Source organism: Leptopilina heterotoma, unplaced genomic scaffold (genome assembly GCF_015476425.1).
Source record: "Leptopilina heterotoma isolate Lh14 unplaced genomic scaffold, ASM1547642v1 Lhet_14, whole genome shotgun sequence".
In the NCBI taxonomy this organism is placed as follows: Eukaryota; Metazoa; Arthropoda; class Insecta; order Hymenoptera; family Figitidae; genus Leptopilina; species Leptopilina heterotoma.
Window position 1 is genome coordinate 4,196,047 of NW_025110859.1, and position 22,173 is coordinate 4,218,219.

At 22.6% G+C, this 22,173-nt stretch overlaps 1 protein-coding gene across 8 annotated transcripts in view; it reads left to right on the forward strand.

Annotated features, from left to right (window-relative positions):
* The first annotated feature begins 14,217 nt into the window (after positions 1 to 14,217).
* The window catches only part of LOC122498042 (growth factor receptor-bound protein 14-like), an 857,844-nt gene continuing 849,888 nt past the window's right edge, over positions 14,218 to 22,173 (forward strand). For 6 of the 8 annotated variants that reach the window (XM_043605543.1, XM_043605544.1, XM_043605541.1 and 3 more), the window contains exons 1-3: positions 14,218 to 14,408; positions 14,714 to 14,903; positions 18,846 to 19,078. The gene's annotated coding sequence lies outside the window, so the exon portion shown is untranslated. Of the gene's footprint in view, positions 14,409 to 14,713; positions 14,904 to 18,635; positions 18,745 to 18,845; positions 19,079 to 22,173 lie in introns of those variants that run through there. The other 2 variants (XM_043605545.1, XM_043605546.1) reach the window with 2 other exon arrangements.

Consider the following 22,173-nt stretch of genomic DNA (forward strand, 5'->3'; position numbering starts at 1 on the left):
GTTTTATCCATAACTAAATTTACTAAATTTACCTGATTCTAATATTCATCATTAAAATTTAATTATTTGGTTCGTATTAATTATTCCGATTGGCTTTTTAATTAGTGAAGTTCGTAAAATATTTGGTTTCGGTAATATTAATGAGGACCTATTGACGTATTTAATTTATTTTATTTAAATTAACATTTTCAATTTAAATATTTTATTGTGTTTTTCTAAATTGCAATATTAAAAATTGAAAATGTTAAGTTGTCCAGAGTGCGAGGAAAAGTAGGAAACTAGTTAAAGAAATGTCAGAGAATTTTGTAAATAAAAAATTTTGCGGTCACCCTAGTTCAATAATGCGTTTATTTGGTCAATACAGTCAAACTTGCGCTGAAGGAAGTAAATTTTTCCCTGAGTGTAATTCAACTTTTACCAGAAACCTTATTATACTAAAGAAAATAAAACGATTATTATTTTGCGAAGCAAAAAATTAACCGTACTATCAAAATAAAATTAAATGAAACTAAAATTTGAAATAATATTTTCGAGTTTTATTCTCATTCATTGCATTCTCTTCTCTTTTTTTGTGTAGTGTCGTGTTGGAAAAATTAACAAGATACCCACTGAAGAGATAATTATTTCTCAAGAGTCTGAAAAAAGCTCGTGGAAAGAATTTAAATATATACGGTTTTGAGTATAATTGCTTTAAAGACCGCGCACCAGTTTACAATGAAAGCATAAGCATATCCTCTTTTAAAAAGTAGCTAAATTAATTGTCAAAGTTTAAAAAAGTGTGTTTATTTTTAATTCTCATTTAGCATTATCTAACTTTTAAATTATTTCATCACTATTTTTCACATCACACAATAAAAATAATTCGAAAAGATTTTTAATGATTTTTATATAAAAAATTAAATATTTAATAAAAATTAACATTTATACAATATAAATGTAAACTTGCTACGTAAGCTTGCTGCAATATTACGTGAAAGCTTGCAGCAAGCTTGCTTTCTAAGTAAATATTTAATTATATCTTATTCAATAAAATAATTATTTAATGTATGTACGTAGTCTTTATTTAATATAATATAACAATGTTATAATAAAAATCTTTATTAATTTTCCCAAAAAAATATTAGAGTTGTGTAATTAAACAGATTATTATAAACTAATTAAACATCATTTCAAGTTACTGTTCTATTTAAATTAATCTTGTCAGTGCTTTCTCATGCAGCACTATAATACTCAACCTATAAGACGCTGTTGTAGTGCGAGTACTGATGGGATAAATTATTATTGAAAAGTACCTATTCAATTTTTAAGCTTAAAACTATAAGTTAAGTCAATTTTAGAACTTTTAAAATCATAACCTTGAAGCTGAAGTTCAGTAAACATAGTTCTATAATCAGGGTTACCACAAAAATTTAATTTTGTTTTTCCCTGACTTTTCCCTTACTTCCAGACAAAATTTTGACTTTTTCCCTGAACCTAAAGAATATTCTGATGCACTCCAAAAATTATTAGATACTCGAAAAAATGTTCTATTACATTCATTTACGAATTACCTTAATTGTAAAATTATTCGAAACAATAAATAACTTCTCTTTTAATTAAATATTTACTCATTATTATTTTTCTATTGAAATTAAAATTTTCAAATTCAAACCTTCTGAAATTCAATAACATACGAGAATATTATTATAAAAAATGAACGAATTGATCAATAAGAGTCTTCGACTCGAAGTGATCGATTTCTTCATATTTTTATAATAATTTAAGAAATTACCAAGTGATAAAATCATTATTTTATATCATAAGAATATTGTAACTATAAATTAAAATTCTCAAAGAATTTAATTTGAACTATCTTCAAAATTCAATTAATTCTAAAAATTCACGTTATAATGCTTTTAATATTCAATTATAATTTAAAATTTTAAGTGAAATTAATTTTTTAATCAAATTTTTATTAGAAAATTTTTCGAGAATTCAATTATTTAAATAGAAAAATAAATAATTTATTAAATAATTGAATACTTCTTAAAGTTGAATTTTTATGAAGAATTTTATCAAAATTTTTTAAAAATAATTAAATTCTTTCGGTGAATTTAAAAAAAAATTAATAATGAATGGAATTTTCAATCATTTTATTTAAAATTGTATAAATAATAATTGAAATTCTGCGGAAGAATTAAAAAAAATTTTTTTTTTTAAATAATAAATTGAATTTTTGTGAAAAATTTTATTATTGAAAAGAATTGAATTCTTGGAAACAATTTTATTAAAATATCTTAAATAATTGAATTGCTTCGATAAATTTTATTTTTTCCGAAAATAATTGAATTGTTTTAAAGATTTTTACAAACATTTTTGACAATAATTGTATTCCTAGGAAGAGTGTTAAATATTTTATGAAAATAATTGTATTCTACGATTAATTTTATTATAATTTTTCAAATTTATAAAGCTTTTTATCAAAATTTTTTTAAATAATTGAATTCCTAGAAAGAATGTTACATTTTTTAAATAATTGAATTTCTCAGATTTTTTTAAAACTTTTTGAAAATAATTAAATTCTATTAACAAATTTCATTAAAAAATTGAAAATAATTGAAATCTGACGAAGAATTTCATTAAGTTTTTTTTTAAATAATTGAATTCCTTTAAAAGATTTTATTGATGAAAAGAATTGAATTCTTGGAAACAATTTTGTTAATATTTCTTAAATAATTGAATTGCTTCGAAGAATTTTATTTTTTACGAACATAATTGAACTGCTTCGAAGATTTTGACAGACATTTTTGACAATAATAATTGCATTCCTATGAAGAATGTTATATTTTACGAAAATATTTGTATTCTATGATCAATTTTATTATAATTTTTCAAATTTATACAGCATTTTATGAAAATTTTTTAAAATAATAAATTGATTTCTTGCGAAGAATTTTATTCGAATTTTTTTTTAAATATAATTGAATTCCTATAAAAAATGTATTATTTGTGAAAATATTTGAATTCTTAAGAAGAATTGTATTAAAAATAATTGAATTGTATAGGAAAATTTTATTAAAATTGCAATTTTATTAACTAAATGTTGTAAAGAATTAAGTCAAAATTTTTTTAAATAATATAATTTTTAAAAGAATTTTATTTTAATTTTTCGAAATAATTGAATTTTTCAGAAGTATTTTTTTCAATTCTCTAAATATATTTGAATTCTTTCGAGAAACTTCATTAAAAAGTCAAAAGTAATTGATTTGGTGCGAAGAAATTTATAAAAATAATTGATAAGTAGTAATGCTTTAAGAATTCAATTATAATTTAAAATTTTTATTGAAATTCATTTTTTAATCAATTTTTATTAGAATTTTTTTCGAGAATTCAATTATTTAAATAGAAATATAAATAATTTATTAAATAAATGAATATTTCTTAAAGTTGAATTTTTATGAAGAATTTTATCAAAATTTTTAAAAATAATTGAATTCTTTCGGTGAATTTAAAAAAAATTTAATAATGAATGCAATTTTCAATCATTTTATTTAAAATTGTATAAAAAATAATTGAAATTTTGCGATAGGTTTTGTTATTTATGAAAATAATTTAATTATTGGCAATGAATTTTATTACAAATTTGTTTAAAGAATTGAATTTGCTGTGAAGGATTTTATTTCTGAAAATAATTGAATTCCGGAGAGAAATATTATTATTTTTTATACAAAAAATTGAATTCTTGTCAAGAATTTTATTAAAATTTCTGAAATAATTGAATTGCTTTGAAGAATTTTATTTTTTACGAAAATAATTGAATTGTTTCGAAGGTTTTGACAAACATTTTTGACAATAATAATTGTATTCCTAGGAAGGATGTTATATTTTACGAAAATAATAGTATTCTACGACCAATTTTATTATAATTTTTCACATTTATAAAGCTTTTTATCAAAATTTTTGAAAATAATTGAATTCTCGAGAAAAATTTTATTTTTTTATGATAATAATTGATTTCTTGCGAAGAATTTTATTCCATTTTTTTTAAATATTTGAATTCTTAAGAAGAATTGTATTGAAAATAATTGAATTGGTGTGAAGAAATTTATAAAAAATTGATAAGTAATTGAATTCCTGTGAAATTTTTATTAAAATTTTGTTGAAATAATTGAATTCTTTTGGAAAATTTTATTAAAATAGTAGATATTAAAAATAAATTAAATGAGGAAAATTTTTGAAAATGATTGAAATTTTGACAAGAATTTTATTAAATTTTTTAGACACAATTAAATTTTAGAGAAGAATTTTATTATTTATAAAGATAATTGGAATTTTGACGAGAATTTTTAATAATTTTTGAACATAGTAATTAAATTTATGCGAAGAAGTTTATCATTTTTGAAAATCATTGAATTTCTGCAATCATTTTATAATTTTATGATAGAGTTGTTCAAGAATTAAGTTATTCAAAAAGAAATTATTGTTCGAAATACAAAAAATTGAAGGGTTTGTATTAGTATTCTTGGCAATTTCATAGTTTATGAGGCAAACAAAAATGACACGAAAATGAAGGATTTTCTTATAAATTCTAAAAATTTAATTTCATCCAGTACTTTTAATAAAAATTCGTTTACATTATTACACAGGAAAAAAAAGTCTGACTCCGTTTACACCTTAAATTTCAGCCTCGAAAATAGGCTGAAAGTAAGACTTTTTTTTTAGTGTGTAATGTAAATGGTTTAAGTCAAAAGTGGTATTTTTACGTCTAGAATTAATAATTATCAATAAATGGTGTTGTTAAAAAATATATGTAGATAAAATCAATTATCGTGATGTTTCATAAACTCAGGTCGTATACCTAAATGTGTTTCCAAACAATAGTCTACTCCAAAATTAGATATTTTAAATTAATGCTGGACAAATCATAGAGTAGTTGCTTGAAACAATGGTGCACTCAAAGAATATAGTTGTTATAAAACATGAAAGCTTTTGTCAAATGCTAATTCCAAGCACTAATTTTAATTAAATGTTATTGCGAATTTAATAATTGCGATAAATAATGATATTTTGAGTCAATTCGATAGCTTAAATTAATTGTTTTTTTTTACAAATTTTGTCAATATGCGCTTATGTAACTATAATATTGTTCCATTAATTGAATTAAAAGGCAAATAGAACTAAATATCAGTCGATAATTTAAAATTTTACACTGTAGGGGAGTGAGTCCAGCTATGAGACGGATTTTGTTTTTGTTCCATAAATTGTAAATGGGTAAACGAAATTGTAAATAAAATATACCGTTCGAAAAGTAACTTATAAATACGCAACTTTTATTCAAAGAAAGTGTAGTGTTCAGATGGACTCAAAAAAATTTACGATCAATTTTCCGAGCACATCGCTTTTGTCAACAAAAGAAAAATGTGTCCAGTTGTGAGACACTTATTAAAAATTGCTAAAATTTAAAAAGTTTGACAGAAAACGTTATGTTTAGTATAAATAAATAAATATATTAATAATATATATTATTATATATGAAATAATAATATTTATTCGACAAAATATGACTATCAAATAAACACAATTTAATAGCTTTAACAAGAGAATTAAAATCGATTTCTTCTAAAGTCTCACAACTGGACACACTCCCCTATTATAATTACAAGTTAAGGAAATTCTTCATGCACTATCATTAAAACTATTTAATTGTTAATGAAGCTTTTAACACAATGCTCTGTGAGTCAAATATGGAGAAGTATACTATAAGGAAGTGTAAAAAAGAATTGAATGAAAAAGTAATAAATTGCATAGAAAGTAATTGTATCTGTTTGCAAAAAAAGTATTACGTCATTTGTAAGCAGAGAATATGTTTCTTTCAATGCATAAAATATCGATATTTTATTCAGACAATATACTGGCGAAAACAATGAAAGTTGATCTTATTGAAATTTCTTTCTCTCTATATATATATATATGTATAAAATGGGAAAATATTCACGGAACTCAATCTGGTGTCAGGTGGTGAAATCCTTAAGAAGTCGATAATTTTGTGTAATTTCAGTTGACAGATGGTGCAAAATCGTTGAGTTATTAGTGCTTCCTCGAGGGTATGTCGTGACCCTAGACTTACTAGAATTGCGAAAACCTTCATAATTTCCTTTGGAACTTTACGATATTCTCCAACTTTCATGTTCATGACCTGGTCGAATACTACCAACCAAACGTTTCCTAAATTTCGCTTGACTTTATTCACCCTATATTAAAAGGGGTAATTAATAAAGAGTTAGTTGGAGAAGTCTTTCGATAATTATTCTTAATGCTTCTATTTTAAAAGAAATTATATAAAAATTTATCAAATTTAATGCCAACTTTCTTATTCCTTTGGGGTTTGGAATTCTACTGCTCTATATTTTAAAGTGTGCGATAATAATTTTAAAATAAAGTACAGAGATAATTTTAGACGATTTTGTTTAATTGAAACTGGTTTGTAAGCTAATAATTATACAGAAAATATCTACTGCTTAGATTCAAAAGTATTGTGTTTAAATAATAATTATATGTTTAATTCAAACATATTTTCTGGTTTGGTTTGAACAAAAGATATGTTTAAAAATTTTATGTTTGAATCAAACTTAAAATTGAATAAATTAAAAGTATTAGAGCGTTTTTGAATTTTTATCTTCGAACTCAGATTGTAATGGACAACCTCAAAAAAAAGATAAAAGTAAAAAAACCATAGGAAAACTTGGTTCTTATTTGTTATTTTTAAATTTGACTATGCAAATGCAAGTGGACCGGTTGTCAATTGCATTTTTCTATTTTCTTCTGTCGAATATACTCAGCCAAACAAAGTTTATTTACAGACAAAATGGTTTCAATAATATGGAATTGAAATAGAATTAATACTTTTGCGAAAAATTGTTTATTCCGGTAGGCCAAGTAGACTCTGTTCAAATTTGCTATAATAAACCATAGAAAAAGTATCACACAGGGGGGTAGTCTAAAGCACCTAAAATATCTATCACGTAATATGCGAATCTTTTTTCGGAGTAATAAGGCTAATTTAAAATCATTTTAACCCTATTTGATAGAAGGGGTATTCAGAAGTCACTTTGAAATTCGACACGGTTCAAACTCGAACTGCTAAAGCTCAACTCGGCTCGGCCCAAAAAAGATCTCAAATTATTCAATCGAGTTTTGAGTTTCAAACTAAAGCTAATATAATATTTCTTATATAATTTAACCCTTGTGTTCATACCCGGGTACCCATGACTACACATTTTATCATTTTAGTCAAATAAATATTAAAATTTCGTCTCAGCGCTCCAGATCTACGTTATTTATGTTAAATAAATAATAATTAATAATTATTAGAGAGTAAATTTTTTTTAAATTAATCGAGAGATCAAAAATGTCACTTTCAGAAGAATCACCCATTATATGTAAACAAAATTACCACAAAGTTTAGAACTTTTAAACTATTAACTGTAATCACAGTATCAGTTTAAAAACAATGCTTTCAAACTTTTTATAACCGAAATTTAACAATGTCTCAATTTAACAATGTTAGAAACAAACCCTAGGGTGTCCACCTTGGGACTCTCTACTCTACTATAATATTTTTCCTGTCTTGTAAAATTTTATGATCAAAAATCATACTTAAAATTTTATGGGATGTTTTTTTAAATCGCTAGTACAAATGCAGATCTTAGTGAAAATAGCTCAAAATTCTCTTGATTTTTAGTAGAGAAAAGAGTCATGAATTCATAACATATCACAGTAAAAATTAATAAATTCACTTCCTTCAATTATATCACAGTAAATTGTGAGGTATTAAAAAGCATTGCAGATTAAATTGACACCAAAAAAAGATTAAAATAATCCATTTTAGTGTTATTTTTTACTATGAATGAAATTTGACTTCAAATCAAAACCAAGCCAACGATTTGTAACAAAATGTCAAAGCGAGTCTTATAGTCAAAGTATAAGGCTTGGTCAAAGTCTTACTCAAAGTCTAAGCCAAAGTCCAAGTCTTAGTCAAAGTCGTCGTTAAAGTCTAAGTCTTGGTCGAAGTGCAAGTCTTAGTTATCTGAGCCATCAAAATTAATTTAATTCACAATTCATAAAAAGTAACCACAGTCTATAATCAGCAGAAGATGAAAAATTATTTTTTGAGCGAACTTTATCTTCTGTTTACTAACAATTGTTAGTCAAAAAATTTTTTACTGGTTCTAAACAATAGCTACACTGAAAAACATTTCTGGTAGGTTTGACTACTTTTTAACTACTCTGCGTGATTTAATAGAGGTCCTCAACTGAATTTAAAAAGTTATGTTGATTACCAAAAAGTAGTAAAAAGAATTAAGAATGTATAGTTGGTGTAATCGGATTTTGTAGTTGTTCTTGTCATTTAACTACTTTTTTTTAGTCATCTAAACTACATCAAAAGTAGTAAAATGAACTACACAAAAATTATTAGCAAAACTAAAAAAGTAATTAATTTAACAACTTTCCACTCAACTAGGTAATATAGTATTTTGAAGATTTGGACCAAATTTTGTTCAGTGTAGAACAAAATTTTCTCAAAAATCTTTAAAAACAGGCAAAATTCCAGAAATTTTTTTAAATTCCATACTATTTCCAGGTTTTCCATACCTTTTTCTAAATTTCATTCCTTTCTCCAGGTTTTCTAGGTTCTGTGGCAATCATGATGATGTCAGTTTTTAAAAATTTAAAATGGTGGATCCAATATGACGGTTTAAATTTTTTAAAAATTATTGGTTTTATTACGACTTTTGGTATTCAGGGATTATAGTGAGTGCTTCTTCTCGGAAATTCAATTATTTTCAAAAATTTTTTTAAATTCTCGTCAAAATTTCAATTATCTTTAAAAAATAATAAAATGCTTCTCCGAAATTCAATAATTTTCAAAAAAATTTAATAACATTCTTGGCAAAATTTCAATTATTTTCAAAAAATTTTCCTCAATCCAATGATTTTCAATTTTAATAAAATTTTTCAAAAGAATTTAATTATTTTCAAAAAAAATGTTGATAAAATTCTAAGCAAACATTAAATTATTTGCTTAAATAATAAAAATTTCACAGGAAATCAACTAATACAAATTTTTTATAAATTTTTTCGCAATAATTCAGTAATATAATTAATTAATTCATAAATAATAACATTTTTACAAAAATTCAATTATTTTCATGAATAATAAAACTCATCATAGAATTTTAATTATTTTTAATACCAAATAATTGAATTACAAAGTAATTGAATTCCTCGAAAAATTTAATTATTCTTGAAAATTCTATTAAAATTCCTCGAAAAAATTCAATTTTTTTGATAAAATTCTTTATGATAATTCAATTTTGAGAAACATTCACTTATTTTTGTATTTAAATAATTTATTGAATTCTCGTATAGAATTTTCCAATAAAAATTGATTTAAAAAAAAATATCAGTTAAAATTTTAGATAATAATTGAATATTAAAAGCATTATAGTATGAATTTTTAAAAATAATTGATAATTCTTTCGAATAATTTTAATAAAATTTTTGAAAATAATTACATTTTTCAAAGAATTAACTTAAAATTTTATTAAAAATAATTGAAATCCTGTGAAGAATTTTATTAATTTATGAAAGTAATTGAATTCTTGCAACGAATTTTATTACATTTTTTTTAATTAATTGAATTCTTTTGAGAATTATTATTAAAATAGTAGATTTTTAAAATATTTGAAATCCTGTAAAGAATTTTATTAATTTAAGAAAATAATTACATTTTTCAAAGAATTTACTTAAAATTTTATTAAAAGTAATTGAAATAATATAAAGTAACTTATTACTTGTAAAAATAATTGATTTCCGACAACGAATTTTATTACATTTTTTTTTAATTATTGAATTCTTTTGAGAAGTTTTATTAAAATACAGTAAATTTTGAAAATTTTTTAATTTCAGCGAAGAATTTCATTATTTGTGTAATGTAATTAAATTCTTGCAAAAAAAACTAAGAAAATAATTCTATTTTTCTAGGAATTTACTTTAAATTGTATTTATAAATAATTGAAACCCTGTGAAGAATTTTATTGTTTATGAAAATAATTGAATTCTTGCAATGAATTTTATTATAATTTTTGTAATTAATTAAATTATTTTTTTTTTTGAAAAATTTTATGGAAATTTAAATTTTTATAAAACATGAAGAAATCGATCACTCCGAGATGTTTTATAATAATATTCTTATAAGTTGTTCAGGGTTGCCACAAAAAATTAATTTTGTTTTTCCCTGACTTTTCCCTGATTTCCAGACAAAATTTTCACTTTTTCCCTGACCATAAAGAATATTCTGATTCACTCTAAAAATTATTAGATACTAAAAAAAACATTCTATTACATTTACTTACGAATTTCTTAAATTGTAAAATTATTCGCAAACAATAACTAAATTTTTAAATAATAATTATTATTTTTTCATAGGAATTAAAATTCTTCAAAACATTCAAATTCAAACATTTTTAAAATTAATCAACTTATAAGAATATTATTACAAAACATGAAGAAGGCGATCATTCCGAGTCTTCGACTCGGAGTTATTGATATCTTCATGTTTTATAAAAATTTTAATTTCCATTAAATTTTTCAAAAAAAAATTAAATTATTTACAAAAATTATAATAAAATTCGTTGCAAGAATTCACTTATTTTCATAAATAATAAAATTCTTCACATGGTTTCAATTATTTTTAATACAATTTTAAATAAATTTCTCGAAAAATAAAATTATTTTCAAAAATTTTTTGCAAGAATTAAATTAGGTACATTTTACAAATAATGAAATTCTTCGCTGAAATCCAAAAATTTTCAAAATTTACATTTTTAATACAAGTTTTTAAAAGAATATAATTATTTAAATAAAATGTAATAAAATTCGTTGCATAAATTCTATTATTTTTACATACAAGTAATAAAATTCTTCACATGAATTCAATTATTTAAAAAAAAATTGATAAAATTCGTTGTAAGAATTCCATTATTTTCATAAATTATAAAATTTTTCTGAGGATTTCAATTATTTATAATACAATTTAAAGTAAATTTCTAGAAAAATGGAATTATTCTCTTAATTTTTTTTGTAAGAATTTAGTTACATTTCACGAATATAATGGAATTCTTCGTTGAAATTCAAATATTTTCACAATCAACTTTTTTTAATAAAAGTTCTCAAAAGAATTCAATTATTTAAAAAGATGTAATAAAATTCGATGCAGAAATTTAATTATTTTCATAAATAATAAGATTCTTTACATTATTTCAATTATTTAAAAAAAAAATTTGAAAAAATTCATTGCAAGAATTCAATTACTTTCATAAATTCATAAAATGCTTCACAGGATTTCAATTATTTTTAATACAATTTTAAGTAAATTCTTCGAAAAATGTCACTATTTTCAAAAATTTTGTTAAAATTCTTCAAAAGAATTCAATTATGTATTTTTAAAAATTCATGCTATAATGCTTCCAATATTCAATTATTATCTAAAATTTTAACTAATATTCATTTTCAAATCAATTTTTATTGGAAAATTCTACAAGAATTCAATTATTTAAATACAAAAATAAATAATTTATTGAATAAATGAATGTTTTTCGAAACTAAATTATCATAAAGAATTTTATCAACAAATTTGATTTTTTCAAGAAATTTTAATAAAATTTTCAAGAATAATTAAATTTTTCGAGGAATTCAATTAAAATTGTATTAAAAATAATTGAAATTCTATGATGAATTTTATTATTCATGAAAATAATTGAATTATTGCGAAGTTTGCTTAGAATTTTATCAAATTTTTTTTTTAAATAATTGAATTCTTTTGAAAAATTTTATTAAAACTGTAGATATTGAAAATCATTGAATTGAGAAAAATTATTTGAAAATAATTAAAAATTTGCAAAGAATTTTATTAAAATTTTTGAAAATAATTGAAATTTGTAGAAGAATTTTATTATTTTTCAAGATAATTGAATTTTTATGAGATTTTTTTTTAAATTTTTGAACATAATTGAATTTCTGCGAAGAATTTTATTACTTTTGAAAATAATTGAATTTCCGCAATTATTTGTAATTTCTCCAAAATTCAATTTTTTCCAGTTACTTAAAAAAAATCCCTGACTTTTCCCTGACCAATTTTACTTTCCCTGACTTTTCCCTGAATTCCCTGACCTGTGGCAACCCTGTTGTTGAATTTTAAAAATGTTTTAATTTGAATGTTTTGAAGAATTTTAATATTCCTATGGAAAAATAACACAGGCCGACAAGATTTACTTTCCAAGAATCAGATAATACTTTTCCGAAGGTTTTCGACGTGCTGAATCCGAATTCGGCTTTAAAATAGACCCATCACGTCAGGTTTTCGAGATATTTTAACCTAAAAGTGCAAAAAACCTGTTTTTAGTCATATTTGATGTCATGTAACATCAAGAGATAATTTTTTCATTTAAAAAGTCAATATTGCGTCTAAAAGTGCTACTCTTCCCCTTTAATATCCATTTTGAAAATTTAAAAAATCTTCATTTGTCTCTGAGTAATCGTTCATTGAATTTTTTGAGTTTAGCGAATTCTTCGAAAACTAAGTAGAAACAGACAAAACTTCGATAATAAAGCAGATTTTAACTACAAACATCTAAATTTTAAATAGTTCTGAGGATTTTCGATATAACTGAATACGAATTCGATATTAGATTCACAAAATTCAAAATTGCGTATACAATATGGCAGACGATTTATTTCAAATTGATTGTATTTTCCTCAAATATGCCATTTTGAATTCTGTTAATCTGATATCGAATTTGTATTCAGTTATATCGAAAATCCTTAGAACTATTTAAAATTTAGATGTTTGTAGTTAAAATCTGCTTTATTATCGAAGTTTTGTGTTTCTACTTAGTTTTCGAAGAATTCGCCAAACTCAAAAAATTCAATGAACGATTACTCAGAGACAAATGAAGATTTTTTAAATTTTCAAAATGGATATTAAAGGGGAAGAGTAGCACTTTTAGACGCAATATTGACTTTTTAAATAAAAAATTATCACTTGATGTTACATGACATCAAATATAACTAAAAACAGGTTTTTTGCACTTTTAGGTTAAAATATCTCGAAAACCTGACGTGATGGGTCTATTTTGAGGCCAGATTCGGATTCAGCACGTCGAAATCCTTCGGAAAAGTATTGTCTGATTCTTGGAAAGTAAATTAAATCAAATTTTGTTGGCCTGTGTAATAATTAAATACTTATTTAAAAATTTATTTAATAAATAATAATAATTTTACAATTATTTAGGAAATTCGTAAGTAAATGTAATAGAATGTTTTTTTTAAGTATCTAATAATTTTTAGAGTGAATCAGAATATTCTTTGGGGTCAGGGAAAAAGTCTGGAAATCAAGGAAAAGTCAGGGAAAAACAAAATTAATTTTTTGTTGTAACCCTGAAAACTATTACATTCTCATCAAAAATGAGAAAGTCTTGGATTTGTGCGATTTTGAGAAATTTCTAATTTTGATAAATCTTCACGTTTCATGACCCCCTGATTCCAAAAAAATGGTTTTTAGAGAAGTGTCTGTCTGTCTGTCTGTAGAAAATTTTGTCTCGACGATAACTCGAATAAATTTTAATGAATCGACTTGCAATTTGGGGTGCTTTTTTAGTCCATTAAAATGAAGCCTGAGTTCGTTGGACAGCTCATTTCGTCAAAAAACGACAAAAATACAAAACTTTTAAATTTTCAAAATTTTGTATTTTTTACAATTTTCAAAAAAATATTTTTTTCCAATTTTTTCCTTAAAATTTGTACAAAAACAAACAACTTTTCCTTTAGACACTTTTTTGGATAACAAAAAACAAAAAAGTTATGAATTTTTTTGAAATTTTGAAATTTGCAAAATTTTGAATTTTTGACAATTTTCAAAAAAATATTTTTTTCTAATTTTTTTTTAATTGCAATTTAGCTTTTTTAAATATTGAGGGTAGGTTTTGTAAGAAGCAAAGGGCGGTAAAAAGCTAATGCCTTTAAACTAATTGTATGCATATGTACCGACACACTCGACGTAAGCCTTAAAGTGTCATTGATCGAATTCGTCAAAGCGAAATGCACCGGTTGTTATCGCCGCGGTTAGGCGTCGCGACGTACTGTAGATGCACGCGGGCTCGCGAGACGTACCCGCCTCCAAGTGTTCAGTGTTTGATGCGATGTCACAGCGTTACTATCGCACGTGCTCTCATTCCTTTCTTTACTCTGTTTTGTTTACCTCCGGCGTTTCAAAACAAACATCATCGGCTACCTGTCTCCCAATTTGAAAATATTTTTCTTCCTGTCAGTTTTTAACGAAAATGTCATTAGATAATTTAAGTGTTCATTAGGTGTGGAATATTTTTTTTATATACTCATCGAGATAATAGTGATTTTGTTCTTATAAATAATAATTCGCATCTCGTAATTTTACTTGCTTCCTTTATTCATTTTTTCAATTTTATTTTTGTTATGATAATTATTTAAACGATTTTCAATTTTAAAAAAACTTTCTAGTAATTTTAGTATTTATTGTTTTTAAATAAATCGAATTTTGCCCTTTTAAGGAAGAAATAGTACTTTTTTAAAATGGTAATACTTAAAAATACTATGTAAAGAAAATGATTTATTATTGAAAACGTTTTTATTATTTTAGCAGAAACCACAAAGTTATTGGTGCATATAAGAAACAAATTTTACTTTTTGCGGCTAAATTTTGAATGTCCAGTGTAGTTGTAAAATTTGTGTTAATTGACATTGAATTTATAGTAAAAACTATAATGATAGTTTCAAAAAGAGGATATATTTTATGGTCGGACCAACCGGTTGTGTAATTTAAATTTATGGTATGTTTGATTTTTATAATTATATAACCAATTGCTAAAAATTATGGTTGTTTGAGATGATAATAATCCTTTGAATAATTGCTAATTGAAAAGGAGAATTTTAATTCTGTTGTTATCGGTGTATTACAAAGAATGACATTATTCTTTTCATGTATTTTCCGTAACGAAGCTTCATTCAATGCTTTTTTTTTGCTGCGCGTCTTTTAACGTGAAAAGCAAATGTTACTGTTTTACTGATAACTATTTTTATTAGCGTTATCAGATCGCCTAAAGCGTTTTTAAATTCCAGGGTTTCTATCAAAGGAACCTTGCTCCTTTTCATCTGTTTTTATCCGCAGACTTTTTTATTTTTTAATAGCGACCAATTTAAAACTATGCTCGCAGCCCTTATAAATATTCAAAAGAAGTGAAATATTAACGAAAACTTATAATGAAAAGCATTTCTCGTATTCCATAATAGCAAAATATTATTTCCGGCTTCAAAGTGTTTCAGGGTTTTTGTAGAATCATGAAATCGCAGATCTGTTATATTAGTGATTGAATTATATTTTTTCCTTGCTATTACAAACTTTTAAATGTTTGTAATAATGTAATTTGAATAATAGTTATTTTCATAAAATGAAAAATGCTTTCAATTTGTCAGTAATTACATATTCTCATTTTTAATTATTTTTAATGATAGCATAGAAAAATAAAATAGATTTAAAAATTCCTCGAAAATTCTTAAAATTTTTCTTTCCTTTAGATTAATTTTAATTAAAACTAATTTAATCATTTGTTTGAGCATTTCATGATTTTTCAAATTAATGAATTTGTTAAATTATTTTTTATGATTTTGTTTTTTTGATGAATTTTTTCTGCGTGTAAGAAATCCTTGACGCTTGTGATTTTTTTGTAAGGAAGAAAGTGTTACTATCAAGTGCTTCTTGTTTGCGCTAATTATTGATTTTTTTTTATGTAATGACTAATTAGCAGTACTTATCTTATAATGAAAAAAACTGATAAATTATTTAAAATTAGAATTTATTTTTTTAAAATAAAAATTTGTTAAATATACAAAAAATTTATACTAAGAAATTATCAAGTGCATTTTTGCCACTGCAGAAATTAGTAATAAATTAAGCTAATGATGAATTACTAAAGCAACGATATAAGATAACCTTTTTGACTTACATTCCCTTGTTTAGACTAAGACTGCATAAAAAATTCTAATCAAATTATCGACAAGAAGTGATTAATAATTTTGAATTTACTTCTACAAATTTCAATCTCCGCAAAATAGAAAAATTAAAGGCCATTTGGCCTTTAATTTTTTTATTTTGCGAGGATTTTCTCATTTAACAAAAATTGTGTATAAAATAGAAAAGTTTTATGCTATCTTGAGAAATATTCTATTTTGAGGTCGCCAAAAGTAATAAAATTCTTCACAGAAATTCAATTATATTAAAAAATTTAAAGAAATTCTCGTCAAATTTTCAATTCTCTTTATAAATAATAAAATTCTTCATCGAAATTCAATTATTTTCTAAAAAATTTAATAAAATTCTTGGCAAAATTTCAATTATTTTCAAAAATAAAATGCATTTTCCTCATTTCAATTATTTTTAATATCTACTATTTTAATAAAATTTTTCAAAAGAATTCAATTATTTAAACAAAAGTTTAATATTCAATTACTAATTCTTTATAAATTTCTTCATACCAATTCAATTATTTTTGATTTTTTAATGAAGTTTCTCGAAAGAATTCAAATATATTCAGAGAATTGAAAGAAATAGTTCTGAGAAATTCAATTATTTGGAAAATTTTTTTAAAAAATTCTTTTAAAAATTCTATTATTTAAACAAATTTTGAAAAAATTTTTTACAAGATTTATTTAATAAAATTGCAATTTTAATAATAATTTCCTATACAATTCAATTATTTTCAATACAATTCTTCTTAGGAATTCAAATATTTAAAAAAATTGAAATAAAATTCTTCGCAAGAAATCAATTATTTTTATAAATAATAAAATTTTTCTGGAGAATTCAATTATTTAAAAAAATTTTGATAAAATGCTTTATAAATTTGAAAAATTTTAATAAAATTGATCATAGAATACAATTATTTTCGTAAAAAATAAATTCTTCGATGCAATTCAATTATTTAAGAAATTTTAACAAAATTCTTCACTAGAATTCAATTCTTTTCAATAATAAAATTTTTCACAGAAATTCAATTATTTAAAAAAAAATTTAATAAAATTCTTCGTCAGATTTCAACTATCTTCAATTTTTTTAATGAAAGTTCTTGATAAAATTTAATTATTTTTAAAAAGTTTTAAAAAATTCTGTGCAATTCAATTATTTAAAAACATTTTGAATATAATTCTTCACAAGAAATTAATTATTTTCATAAATAATAATATTTTTCTCCGTATAATTCAATTATTTTCACAAATAAAATCCTTCACATGAATTCAATTCTTTAAAAAATTTGTAATAAAATTCGTTGCAAGAATTTAATTATTTTCATAAATAACAAAACTTATTTCAGAATTTCAATTATTTTTTATACCATTTTAAATAAAATTAATGAAAATTGCATTCATTATTAGATTTTTTTTAAATACACCGAAAGAATTTAATTATTTTTAAAAAATTTTCAAATAGAAATTGATTTAAAAGTGAATTTCAGTCAAAATTTTACATAATAATTGAATTTTAAATGCATTATAGCGTGAATTTCTAGAAGTAATTCAATTTGAAAACAGTTTAAAATTTAATTCTTTGAAAATCTAAATTTTTCATATTTTTAAGTTGTAACTAACAATTCTGTAGAATTAATTTTTTTTTAAAAAGTTTAATTGAAACAATTCGAAGTTTTTATTTTCAAATATTTATTAATTGAAGAATTTTCGAATAATCGATGAAATTTCGTAAAATTGAATTATAAACTGTATTTGAAAATTCTCAGAATTTTTTTTTTAAATTATTGTAAATAATTGATGTAAAGAAGAATTTTAGTTAAAAATTCTAGAAAATAATAATTGAATTGAAATGATGAAAATAATTTTAAAGAAGTTAGAGTATAAAAAAAATTGAAGGACATTTGGCCTTCAATTTTTTTATTTTGCGGAGATTTTCTCATTTATCAAAAATTGTGTATAAAATAAGAAGAGTTTTATGCTATCGATTAAAAATTGTAATAAGTTTTAAATAAAATTTTTCTTTAAAATTTATTGGAAATTGGAAGTAAGGTAGAAAATACCAAAAAAAGGTGTTACTTTTGAGATTGCGTCTTATTTTGATAAGATTTCGAATTTTAGATGAGCAATATATATAGTTTAAATTTTGGAAGCTAAGAAACTTTCTCATTTTTCTTGCGGAAGGTTTTTTTTATTCTATTTTGAGGTCGCCAACTTGAATACAGATTTTTGCCCACGTGTTTCGCGTTCTGAATTGGATTCTTCTTTAAAAGCGTTTGATATTTTTTTTCAGTTTTTTTCACCCTTCTGGTGTCCCGTAAATTATAGTTTCGCGCGGACTCAAACTTTTCATGTCATTAACTTGAAAAAAAGTTCCCTTTACACATAGAATGTAATAGTAAAGTTGTTTTGCCAAGTCTTTCAAAAAAAAAGAAAAAAAAAAAAAATGAAAAAAAAGAAAATAGGAAAATACGAAAAGAGAAAATTAAATTGCGACAAGTATTCTTATTTTCCTCACGTATTTTCAGTTTTCCTTTTCTTACCTCATCGCTTTATTTACGTTGATCACCTATACAATTGTTATCGTGACTCTAATCATTAATTGATACTTTAACCATTACTTTTAATGTTAATTATTAGTTAATAATTAATGTAATTCTTGTATTTTGTATATTTTAATTTTTAATTCACAAAAATATTTTGACAAAATTTACGAATTCAAACCAAACATAAAAAATAATAATTTTTTTTAGGTTTGGTGGTAAACTTACGTAGAATGCAGAAGAAGATATACTATTGATGTGTGACAAATGCTTCAAAAAAAAAAAACAATAAAAATTTTTTTTCGCTCATTTATGAGACAGTGATAATAAAAAATGTGCTGTGGCTAATGATGCTGTAAAACAAGATGTGTAAGGCTGTCAGTATTTTTGATCCTACTTCCCCTAAGGAAATCGTAAAGGGACGACGCTAATGAGCAAATAAGGTACATTGTTCTTTTTTAATTACAATAATTCGAATATCATCCTTTGTTCACTTTTTTTATTCTTTCGAAAGCAAAACCTGTTTTTTCTATAATATATATTATCCCATGAAAGAAATATTATTTCATTGTTTTTTTTGAGTGAGAGAGAAATTTTACTGAATTTTATCCAACTTTTTTTTTTTTGGAAAATATTTTTTTACTTGCGTTGAAAGAAAAATAAATTTGTTCTAAAATAATAATCATTGTTTTTATTCTTTTTGTATGTGAACAATATAATAATAATGGTAAAAAATTGTAGAGAATTATTTTTGTGAAATATATTAATATTTTACTTGATTGACTTCCGAGACATTTTCCCAAGTTTTCTGCTCTTTTAGAATATTTATATATTGTACATTGTAATTTCTCTTTACAATGGGACAAAATACTCTCTTGATAAAAGCTGCTTCATTCCAAATAATATACAAATGAAAGACCTCGTCTTTGTTATACAAGAGATTTTAATTTGTTCTCCATCACTTCTCTAAATTGCTTCTTTTTCTATCCACATAGAAATTCTGACCTTTTAAAGTTTAATTAATCGGGAAAATTTTCAAATATTTGTATATTTAATTATTCTTCAATTTCTCTTTGTTAACAATTGAATATTATTTTCTAATTATTTATTTAAAAACATTTTATCAACAGATTTAGTATAAATCATGAAAAAGGTATATTATATTTTCGTTTATTTCTAATTTACAGGGAAAATTTGAAATTTTTTATCTCTGCATTATAATGAGTCTCTGATGTGAAATATTTAAAAAAGTTGTAAAATGGAAAATTATTTCATATTTAACTCACGAGAATTACAAAAATGCTTTATAGTTTGAACAATTTCAATAAACTTTGGGGTTGTAGTGCAGTTAGTGGTCTGAATATATATATCTGGGAAAGGCAATATTTCTGAATTTCGCGCATGAACACGAATTTCCCTGTGGCTCGTAAACAAGTGTGTTCTACAAGAAAAAGTGTCCTGTTTGCATATACCATAAAGCAAGGTTCAATCAATCACTTGTTATTCAGCTTTCTTGCTCTGAATTAAAATTTAAACGTTATTATTCTGTATTCTCCAGGTTTTATTTATTTACTTATTTATTTTTGAAATACACAAGAAAACGAAAGAAACTATTTAATTATATATCAGGCATAACAGTTGCTCCCCTTTTGTCCCCTTATTTCAATTTTATCACCTTTTTCACCTTTTTTGACGATTTGTCACCTTTTTCCCCTTTTTTTGCTGATTTGTCCCTTTTTTCACCTTTTTCTAATCAAAATAAAGTTTTTCTTTTTTTGAAATCTTTTCCAAACTGTAAACATAAAATTTAGATTCAATGTTATAGAATTCAGTTTAGTTTTATTTTTGATTTAGATTATTAACACCACAACATAATATAAATATTTTTTTTTGTTAATAATTTAAATAATATAGAAATCGTAAAGAATTTTATAAATTATAAGGAGCATCATTCAACAGAATGCAGACCTTTAGAAAAATAATTAATTAACATTCAAATAATTAAAATATTAATATTAATAATTTTTTTCTATAGAAAAACAAAAATTCTAATACAAAACCTTCAATTTTTTTTTATTTCTGCGACAATAATTTATTTTTAAACACCTTTTTATTCTTGAAGAACTATCATAAAATTATAACTTTGAAATTATTTCATGAATAATATAAATAAAATTTTATTTATACATTTCAAAATTAATTGAATTTTAAAATAGTTGCGTTTACAATTTTCATAAATAGATGAACTTCAAAACATTTTAATTTCAAATTTTATAAAATTTCAATTTTGAATGAATTTCATTAGAAATACTAAAGAACTTAAATTGCAAAAATTTTCAAAATTCCAATTATTTTGAAATTAATTAAATTTTTTAATACATACCTATATATTTAATTAATTATTAAAAATAAAGAAATTAACGAGAAATTTTAGTTTAAAACACTAAAAAAAAAATTTAAATTTGGAGAAGTTATAAATGATTGAAAAAATTAAATTATTTTCAAAAGTAATAAAATTCTTCGCAGTAATTCAATTATATTCAAAAACTTAAAGAAATTCTCGTCAAAATTTCAATTTTCTTTATGAATAATAAAGTTCTTTGGCGAAATTCAATTATTTTCTAAAGAATTCAATAAAATTCTTGGCAAAGTTTCAATTCTTTTCAAAACTTTTCCTCATTTCAATATTATTTTTAATATCTACTATTTTAATAAAATTTTCCAAAAAACTTCAATTATTTAAAAAAAATTTTAATAAAAACTTCACAGGAATTCAATTACTTATCAATTTTTTTTTATAAATTTCTTCGCACCTATTCAATTATTTTTAATTTGTTAATGAAGTTTCTCGAAAGAATTTAAATATATTAAGAGAATTGAAAAAAATAGTTCTGAAAAATTCAATTATTTCGAAAATTTTTTTAAAAATTTTCTATTATTTAAACAAATTTTGACAAAATTCTTTACAAGATTTATTTAATAAAATTGCAATTTTAATAAAATTTTCCTATACAATTCAATTATATTCAATACAATTCTTCTTAAGAATTCAAATACTTAAAAAAATTGGAATAAAATTCTTCGCAAGAAATCAATTATTTTCATAAATAATGAAATTTTTTTCGAGAATTCAATTATTTAAAATAATTTTTATAAAATGCTTTATAAATTTGAAAAATTATAATAAAATTGATCATAGAATACAATTATTTTTGTAAAATATAACATTCTTCCTAGGAATGCAATTATTATTGTCAAAAATGTTTGTAAAAATCTTTGAAACAATTCCAGGGTGTCCACTGTGCGGGAAATGCGGGAATTGTACGGGAATTTTTTTTGTACGGGAAATGTGCGGGAAATGTACGGGAATTTTATTTCATATTTTCAGCGGACACCCTGAATTCAATTATTTTCGTAAAAAATAAAATTCTTCGAAGCAATTCAGTTATTTTGGAAATTTTAACAAAATTCTTCCCAAGAATTCAATTCTTTTTATTAATAAAATTTTCACAGGAGAATTAAATCATTTAAAAAAATG